This window comes from Mirounga angustirostris, unplaced genomic scaffold (genome assembly GCF_029215605.1).
Source record: "Mirounga angustirostris isolate CCGP_5_RB_7025 unplaced genomic scaffold, mMirAng1.0.hap1 SCAF_8, whole genome shotgun sequence".
In the NCBI taxonomy this organism is placed as follows: Eukaryota; Metazoa; Chordata; class Mammalia; order Carnivora; family Phocidae; genus Mirounga; species Mirounga angustirostris.
The window spans coordinates 29,029,993-29,038,240 of NW_026991716.1; the positions used below are offsets into that span (position 1 = coordinate 29,029,993).

General features: G+C 45.8%; 2 non-coding genes across 2 annotated transcripts; both read left to right on the forward strand.

Moving 5' to 3' along the window:
* The first annotated feature begins 3,972 nt into the window (after positions 1-3,972).
* On the forward strand, positions 3,973-4,035 carry LOC123838079 (small nucleolar RNA SNORD48). The gene has a single exon (XR_006789414.1). It is a non-coding gene; the product is annotated as a small nucleolar RNA SNORD48 (small nucleolar RNA).
* Positions 4,036-4,823: 788 nt separating this feature from the next.
* Positions 4,824-4,890, forward strand: LOC123838076 (small nucleolar RNA SNORD52). The gene has a single exon (XR_006789410.1). It is a non-coding gene; the product is annotated as a small nucleolar RNA SNORD52 (small nucleolar RNA).
* Positions 4,891-8,248: the final 3,358 nt, after the last annotated feature.

The following is an 8,248-nucleotide window of genomic DNA, read 5'->3' on the forward strand; positions in this document are numbered from 1 at the left end:
CCTTTACCTTTTAGGCACAGTCTCAAAACCATAGGAACTTAAAGTAACATCAAATTTAATTATGAAGGAGATGCTGAAAGGAGTAGAGCATAGAGCTGGGAAGATCAAGGAAATGGGCTTTCCTCCATACAAGCCCTTCTAGGGGGGTTCTTCCTGCCCTAGCAGTTAGATTAAAGGTCTTTAACATTTTCCTTAGCCTGAGAGAATCCAACCTCCTGCCTCCCCAGAACTGAGGCTGGAAAGAACTACTCCAAAATAAAAACTAAGTTCAAGTTCTGTGTTTCAATAAATCTTCACTCTCTAGGAAAAATCCAGTATTTTAGGAATGACAAAGTAGAGGAAGCCCTCCTTGAAAGCTTGTAAAGGAAAAGGAATATAGTAAGGTCTTTTGGTTCCTGGATCAATTCAAAGGCCTGTTTTACTCACAAAATAAGTGAACTATATAATACTACAGCCTCCTACCATAGGCTATAGTAAGTGCACTTTAAAAAAAAAAAAAGATTTTTTATTTGTTTATTTGACAGAGAAATAGCACAAGTAGGCAGAGTGGCAGGCAGAGGGAAAGGGAGAAGCAGGCCCTCTGCTGAGCAGGGAGCCCAATGCGGGGCTCGATTCCAGGACCCTGGGATCATGACCTGAGCCGAAGGCAGCTGCTTAACCAACTGAGCCACCCAGGCACCCCAGTAAGTGCACTTTAACTGCTGCAGCAACCGAATTGCCGGCTTTCTTACCTTCCCCCTCCCCCACCCTGCCAGGTAGTAGAGGGAATAAATAGCTGCACACTATTGGAGACATGTTTCTCCAACCTGGTGGTGTATTAAAATCATTGGGGGAGGCTAAAAAAGTACCCACTGCCAGGCCTCCACTAGGAGTCAGAATCTTTGGGAGTGGGCTAAGGCACTGTAGAGAATTCAAGCTGCCTGAGTCTTTCCAATGTGCAGGCAGCATTGAGAAAACTGATTGGATCAGAAGCTGCTCCTGATTACATTTTTAGAGGACAGGGGGCATGGGAGAGGGAGAAAGCTGTCAGTGCCTGGAGGAGCAGCAGTTAGTGGGAAGGGGCTTTCTGCTGTGAATGGGAACCTGAAGGCTTGAAAGACCTTAGGAGTGTTGATTAATGCAGCAGCAGTGATAGAGGTTAGGGAAATCTCCCCGGACAGCTTAATGGGTCAAAAAAGAGAATCCCTGAGGCTGGGAAGTGGTTCTTTAGGGAGCAACATCAGAATATGAGAATTCAGGGGCACCTGAAGAGTATGCAACTCTTGATCTCAGGGTCCTGAGTTTGAGCCCCATGTTGGGTGTAGAGAGTTAAAAACAAACAAAAAGCACCACCAAATGTTTTGGGGGGGGGGTAACCCTCTAAATGTTAAAAAAAATTTTAAAAAAGAATATGAGAATTCATAGGCTCCCTGCATATACACACATCTTGGAACTTAAAGCAAAGTTACTTTGCAACATCAACTATGGATGGGATTCAGCCCCTGGGAGCGGAGAAATGTATCAAATGAATAAGTGAATACTATAGGATTCTTGGAAGAGATTTTTTGTTTTTATTCTTTATTTTTATTTATTTTTGTTCTTAAACTCTACATACAACTTGGGGCTCAGACTCAGTACCCCAAGATCAAGAGTTGCATGCTGTACCAACTGAGCCAGCCAGGCACACCTTGGGAGAGTTTTTTTTTTTTTTTTTTTAAGATTTTTATTTATTTGACAGAGAGAGACACAGTGAGAGAGGGAACACAAGCAGGGGGAGTGGGAGAGGGAGAAGCAGGCTTCCCGCGGAGGAGGGAGCCCGATGCGGGGCTTGATCCCAGGACCCTGGGATCATGACCCGAGCTGAAGGCAGACGCTTAACAACTGAGCCACCCAGACGCCCCGGGAGAGATTTTTTGTTGGAAGTCTGAAATCGTGGGACAAGGGAGGTCAGGTGAAAGATGATTGCAGAAGTAAAAGGATATATTTCCTACACCCACAATGGCCTTTTTCCAAATTTTAATCTGTGTTCACTGTGCCTAAATTATGTAACTTAAAACATTTTGGGGGCACCTGGCTGGTTCAGTTAATAGAGCATGCGACTCTTGATCTCGGGGTCGTGAATTCGAGCCCCATGTTGGGTGTAGAGATTACTAAGGAAAAAAAAAAGACTGATTTCCTATGATCTGGAACCCCCAACTCATCCCTTCACGTAAGTGGCTTTCTCACAAAAGATGAAGATGCCAGCATACATCACCAAACATTAAATGCATTTATAAATGAGGAGGTATAGAAGGGTCCAGGAAGGTGGGATTTGGGATAATTTATGAGTTGATGGATTAAGTGGCCAAGAGCAAATGACCAGATTTCTGGGGGAGCAAAAACTAGCAAAGGGAGAGCAGGGCCTGGATGTTGCCACACCACCATAATTTGTTTTGCTTCCAACCCCCCTGAGATATAGGGTGCTATTTAGAGTGTACTGAACACAGGTCACTGTTTCTGACCAACTCCCAGGCCATGCACTGCTCATAAAGAGGACACGAAACAGGAAAAAGGGTGTCGTTTACTGGGAGTAGTTTAGCTTAATGGAGTACTTTAATGGTATTGTGTTTCAGTAATGTAAGAGAAGAAAGTTCTGCAGATCGGTTGCACCGCAATGTGAATACAGTCAACACTACTGAACTTTACGCTTAAAAGAGGTTAGAATGTTTTTCTTAAGTACGTGGGATCGAGCCCCGCGTTGGGCTCCCGCTGCTCCCTGCGCGCGCGCTTGCGCGCTCTCTCTCACAAAAATAAATAAAAATACTTGGAAAAAATAAATAAAGTTATCAAATGGTGTATTTTTTCAAATGGTGTGTTTTATGTTTTAATAAAGATTTTATTTCTTTATTAATGAGGCACAGATTGAGAGAGAGCGAGAGAGGGAGGCAGAGGGAGAAGCAGGCTCCCCACAGAGCAGGGAGTCAGATGCGGGACTCGACCCCAGGACCCTGGGATCACGACCTGAGCCGAAGGCAGACCCTTAACCGACTGAGCCACCCAGGCACCCTCAAATGGTGGTTTTTTTTTTTAAATTGTTTATTGTATGTCATTTATATCTTAAAGCTGTCAAAAAAAAAAAAAAACAGCATTAAAGTTGATGTGCCTGACAGGTCTGCAGGCTGGAATGGGTTGCGAATTCAGATTTCGCTGGCTAGACGAAGCGGGTGACAGCCTCCCGGAGGGACCTGGACCCCAAGCGGGCACCGGTGAGGACGAGAGAGGTCCACAGATCTCCAGAGGGGGACTGACGTGCCCTGGGGAGGCCACTAAAGAAGACAGCTCAGCTGCGCATGCGCCCTGCCCGGCCAGTCGAGAAACCGTCATCTGTCTTTTGTTTTTCAAAATTAACAAAATATGCCCGAATATTTGCCCGGAAGAGTTTGAAACATTCACCCCTGGCCTCTCTTTCACTTGGTTTATTCTTGTTTGGACGAACGAAGGGGAAGAGGCCGTAGGCCGAGCACGGCATCGACGAAGACAGCCATACCCCTCAGGCCCCCAAACCCACGCCGCTATAAATAGCCGGGGCCCCGCCCTTGTAGCTCTCTTTGTGCGCTGGTCTGGTGGCCTCAGGCTGTGGGATTGGTGCGGTGCCTGTGGGGGCTCCTGCGGCTCCCTCCCCTACGCTAGGGGGAGGCCCTAGCGTCCTGCGCTGTCATTGCACGGCTTCCTGCGTGTAGGTATCTCGGGGTCTTGCCGGGCGAGGGGGCCGCAATCTCGGGCTGAGCGGGATGAATTACCATTACAGACTAGAGTTTCTGACGCGTCCATGACGCCACTGTTTGGAACTGACCCAGCCCAGGGCAGGGGGAACTCGGCTGGAGTCGCCCCGGCATCTGCTGACTCCCTGTTTCTTCCCAGGCCCCTGGTCCTCGCAGGCTGGTCCGCAGCGCCCTGAGGGTGAGTGGATTGTGCGAGATGGAGTGGCTGGCGGTGGTCCTGGGGGAAGACGGGGGTAATGATGAACCCAGGTGACTCTGAGTGTCTCGCTGACGCCATCACCGCAGCGCGCTGAACATCTCCCTCCCCTGGGCTGGGGTTTCCTGATCTCTGGGCTGGGGAGAACTTGATGGCCGAGAACCTTTACTAGCCACGAATCCCTGTGTTTGATTTATCCGTTAGGTGTCTTAAGAGTCCGCAGGTGTGTTACTGTTGGATAAAGGTGAGTATTAGGTGTGAGATGGTTCTCAGTACTTCTCACCATCTTGTCCTTAAGGCTCTCTCTCTCGCGGGGCCAGTATGGAGTCTGTTCCTAAGGAACACGCGAAGCAATGTAAGTATATTACCTGGTGATTTTCCAAGGACTGCTTTCTGGTTTACATTTCTTTTGTGACTATTAAAAAATTATTTCTGGGGCGCCTGTGTGGCTCAGTTGGTTAAGCGACTGCCTTCGGCTCAGGTCATGATCCTGGAGTCTCGGGATGGAGTCCCGCATCGGGCTCCCTGCTCGGCAGGGAGCCTGCTTCTCCCTCTGACCCTCCCCCGCTCGTGTGCTCTCTGTCTCTCTCATTCTCTCTGTCTCAGATAAATAAATAAAATCTTTAAAAAAAAAAAAAAAATCATTTCTAACTCCCCATGTTTTTGTCCAAGCCTGGTTAAACCTACTTCTTCTGTACACCCCTACGTGCTGGGCTTCCCTGTGGAGGTATTTTTTTTTTGCAGTTCTGAGGGGATTTTTTCCCCCCGACTTTACTCTCTTCCACTTCCATCTCTTCATTTGCAACATCCTTATACTGGGTCAGTTGCCTTTCAGTGTATGACATCCCTTCACAGAATGGCCTCCCCTGATCCAGGTCTCTTAAATTGGGAATGATGATTTCTCAGACTAGAGTCTCTGATGCTGGTCTTGATGTCAAAAATTAATTCTGACTCATTTGGAGAACTGGATACTTGAGTCTCAGAAAGGGCCATTGTGGGGAGGGGGCTTAACTTTGCTTGTCCTTCTCATTGGTTGTCCTGTTTTCATCTTTCTAGCATGATTATTCTGGAAGCCTAGCTAGGGTGGTGCCCTTTCAGATGAGGCACCGATCTGGTAGCTGAAGGGCTGAAGTTTGGAATTCACCCTCTGGGAGAAATGCTGTGGAGAGATGTCTGTGATGTCTAGGTAATGGCTCCTGCCACTTGAACCTACAGGCTGTGATGAGAAGTGAAGAGCTACGTCCTTTCTCCCTGGCTACTATGGTGAGTGCCCTTTTCTCTCGCAGCCCTCAAGTGGTAATGATCACCTTTTTGGACCATGAGCATTTTTCTGAGGATCTTTGAAAATCACTGATTTACTCATGTCTTCCCTACCCGCCCAGGTTCATGTTTTAATTCCAGTTGCCTGCATGGTTCTAATACATGTTCTTTTTATGAAATTTCAGGGTTTTGTTAATGCAGAGGATATCTCCCATCTGGTGTTGGGCAGATCCCAGGAGCTTCCATCTAGTTTTCCTGCATTAACCTGTGTGAGCAGCTGTCAACTTACTGGAGGAAAGAAACTGCCCAGAAATTTTGAGATGCTTAAGTATTTTTAGACCAATTAGACTTATTTAACATAAATACTGTTTTTATCAAAAGATTCCAATAAAATATTTTAAAGCAAAATAAAAGTTTGGTTTCCATAAAAACAAGATGGTACAAAAAGATTTAGGGAAGTGAAAGGTAACCATCTGTGAATGAACATCACAGCTGACGGCTATACCTCTTTGCAACTGTATACAAAAAGCTAAAACCGGGTTGACACTAGAATTAAGGATTTTAGGTGGTCTGCCATAGGATTTTAAGGGACTAGATGTTAACAAGTAGTAAAGGTTTTTAGGGCGTTGAAATACTAACACAGGTGCTTAGTTTGCCTTTTGAAGAGTAAGTAAGTGGAAACAGGTGGTCTATATTTTAAAAGCATATACCCATGGTGGTTGCTAGGGGCTGGGGAAAGGGGTAAATAGGGAGTTTGGATACAGAATTTCAGTTTTACAAGAAAAAAGAATTATGGAGATAAATGGTGGTGATGGTTGCTCAGTATTACAGAATATTTGATACCATTGAAGTGTGTGCTTAAAAATGGTTCGGATGGGGTTGCCTGCGTGGCTCAGTTAAACAGCTGACTTGTGCTTAGGTCATGATTCCAGGGTCCTGGGGTCCAGCCCGGCGTCAGGCTCCCTGCTCAGTGGAGAGCCTGCTTCTCCCTCCCTCGTGGTTCCCCCTGCTTGCGCTCTCTCTTCTCTAGCTCTGCCAAGTAAATAAATCTTCTTTTTAAGTTGGTAACTTTTATGTGTATTTCACCACAGTAAAAATTGGGGGAAAAAGCATATTCATACTTCCCCTATTTCAAGGGTGGTTTTCCAGCAACATGTACAAATTTCCGTTGCTGTAAGACTTCCAAATTATCCAGTTCCTGGGAGGGGGGTGTTTAGGTTTCTAGTCATGCTGTATACCAGTACTGACTCCCTGTTACTTGCACCCACCTGAAGTGTGGTAGAATACATTTCCAAAAGTAGAATTTCAAAGGATTTAAGCATGTAAAACAATGCATAGTATATTCCATAAGGTTGTACCAGTTTATGCTCGGTGACATCAGTGTCAAAAGATTGCCTTTTTTTCCCTATACCTGTCATCACTACTCCTAGTGGTAACACTTTTGGCACCAGTTTGGTGCTATTAACTCATTACTTTTTAGTCTTTTTTAATCTTTGCCACTTTATTAAGTAATCTCTACCCCCCCAGTGTGGGGCTGGAACTTAAACCTTGAGATCAGGAGTCCCGTGCTCTATCAACTGAGTCAGCCAGTTGCCCCTACCTACTCAGTCATCTTCTAAAAATTACATTTTTTCCATATTTGCCTACTGAACTTTTTTTTTTAAAATTTTGATAGAGTGACAGCATGAGCCGGGGGGGCAGGAGGGAAAGAGAAGCAGACTTCCTGCTGAGCAGGGTGCCTGCCTGCCAGGGCTTGATCCCACGGTGATCCCAGGACCCTGAGACTGAGACCTAAGCTGAAGGCAGACGCCCAACTGACTGAGCCACCCAGGTGCCCCCTGCCTACTGAGCATTTCCAGCTTGGTCCCCACCACTTTCATTTTTTTTTAAAGATTTTATTGAGAAAAGAGGACAAGCTGGGGGAGGGGCAGAGTGAGAGACAAGCAGATTCCTGGCTGAGCAGAGAGCCCTAAGTAGGGCTCCATCCCAGGACCCCAAGATCATGACCTGAGCGAAAGTCAGACACTTAACCAACCGAACCATGCAGGCACCCCACCACCACTTGAAATTAGCAAAGATTGTGGCATCTAGGTGGTGTAGTTGCTTGAACATCTTGATTTCAGCTCAGGTCGTGACCTTAGGGTTGTGGGATGGAGTAAGGAATCAGGTTCTCTCCCTCTGCCCCTCCCCTGTGCACATGCTAGCTCTCTCTTAAATAAATCTTAAATTAGGAAAGATATTTCCCAACCTGTATTTTCCTTAATCACCTTTGCTAGTTTTATTTTTTTCTTCCTGACATTGCTCTGGATGGTACTCGCTGGAAGACTGAGTCCAGTTTGCTGCTCACATTGCTATTCCCTAGTAAAGGGTTCCCTGGGCTTCAGTCCTTGGCCCAAACCTTAGGATTAGCCCTGTTTAGAAGGGACTTGTTCTCTAAAACTTCATGGATTAAAGTAGGTAATACTTTATTAAGATTCTTAAAATCCCTCACTTGGGCTCTTGTTCCTAAGAACTGAACTAGTCTGTTACCAGTCAAGGTTACTTTTGTGGAGAGGATTGAGACTATGGGGTGAGGGTAGGAGGAGACTTGGACTATTTCCTCCATGGATTTCTGAATTAGTACCACTAAGAATGTACTAGTTTGTGATATAAGGTCCTAAGCACGTAATTGTGTGTGGCTCTCAAGGATCATCCCGTTTTATCTTCCCAGCCAGCGGTGCTTAGATCTGCACTAAGCTTTTCATGTGCTTCACTTCATGGAATCCTTAAAACTCAACCTTGCTACTTTGATACTATCTACCTCACTTCAGGGGCAAGAAAAGGAAAGCTCAGGATGTGAGATAATTAGCTTAAGGTCAGAAAGTAGTCTGGATTCAAATTCCTTTCTGTCTGCTACACCTGTCACCCAGCTTTAGAACATTAACCAGTAACTGAAGCAAACCTGCCTTTGATTCACTTTCCCTTTTAATCCCTCCCACTCAGAGGAAACTACCCAGCTGAATTGTGGCTGTTACCATTCCCTGACCTTCCTTAGTTTTACTCTGAATATATC